We start from the raw sequence: 1,461 nt of genomic DNA on the forward strand, positions 1-1,461 counted from the left end.
GGGTGTCTCGGCCAGGCCGAGACACCCTAGGGTGTCTCGGCTTGGCCGAGACACCCCCGGGGTGTCTTGGCTTTGTCTAGACACCCCTGGGGTGTTTTGACTTTCCCGAGACACCCCGGGTGTCCCAGTTCAGCCTGAGACGCTCCGTTGTGTACGTTTGATTGTTTCCGCCGTAAATTCTTCGTCCGAATTCGGATTTGAGTGATTCCAAGTGCGTTGGAAGCTTTACGAAGAGTTCTATCTGCTCCGATGGTTGGATTATCTGTAGAGTGATCGAGATATGAAGGGCATTGTTCTTTTTGCGAACATCGCAGGGTTCCCGATTGGCCCGTGCCTCCGTTATTCCGAAATTCTATCGGCTCACGTAATTCGTCGATTCACTTCAATCGTTCATCGACGTCAATCGAACTCCTATGGATCGGATGGTGACGTTCATTGTCGTTCCTTAACACTGAGCCATTCGTGGAGACCTATAGGCAATTTTCGATGCCTACAGTCATGATATCTATTCTTTTTCTAATAGTTGTGTTGGATAGAAAGTTCCTAATATGTTTCTTAATTTATTTTGGTAACAGGTTATTGGGATTCCTAATCTGTTTTGGTAACGGGTTATTGTGATTCCTAATCTGTTTTGATTACAGGTTATTAGGATTCCTAATATGTTTTGGTAACAGGTTATTAGGATTACTAATCTGTTTTGATTTTGGTTTTAGAATTCCTAGTATGTTTTTGGTTTTAGGATTTCTATATATATAGAATGATTAGAATAGAGAATTGAGCAGTGAATGGGATATTTGGAGTACAGAAAAGATGTATTTTCTGAGCTATTGGTTAGGATTTTGTTTGGAGAGAAATAGAGCTTTGTTGGTGAGATTAATTTGTGAATTTGTGTGATTTTATAATCTCAGTTTGTACTCTTCTTCTCTATTAGTGAAAACTTCATCCCCTTCTTGCCCCGTGGACGTACTCAACTTGCCGAACCACGGTAAAATTGGTTGTTTGAGTTTGTGCCGTTATTTTGCATTGTTTGGCATTCTCTCGGCCTTTGCTTGATTTGGTCTCTCGAAACACATTAGTTTGGTTTTGGCTTCGGCTTCCACCGCGCGCAACAAGTTGTATCTTAAATTATGGTATCAGCATAAAAACACCGATATTTTTTCAAAGTAATAATATAAATTACTTTCATCGTATACATTAGAAAATTCAACCATATATACTCTCTTATTATTTTCCTTAACTTTAATATATTAAGAAATCTAAAGATAAATACCATTCATTTAATTGTGGACCACTTACAAGTAACATCATTCTGCTGCAAACTATTGAAACACGTGTATGTTGAGTTATCTGATTATGACATCGCTCATACTTCGCATGGGTGCAAGTTGCATTCAGATGAGAGAGAGAGAGAGAGAGAGAGAGAGAGAGAGAGAGAGAGAGAGAGAGAGAGAGAGAGAGAGA

Source organism: Asparagus officinalis, chromosome 7 (genome assembly GCF_001876935.1).
Source record: "Asparagus officinalis chromosome 7, Aspof.V1, whole genome shotgun sequence".
Classification (NCBI taxonomy): Eukaryota; Viridiplantae; Streptophyta; class Magnoliopsida; order Asparagales; family Asparagaceae; genus Asparagus; species Asparagus officinalis.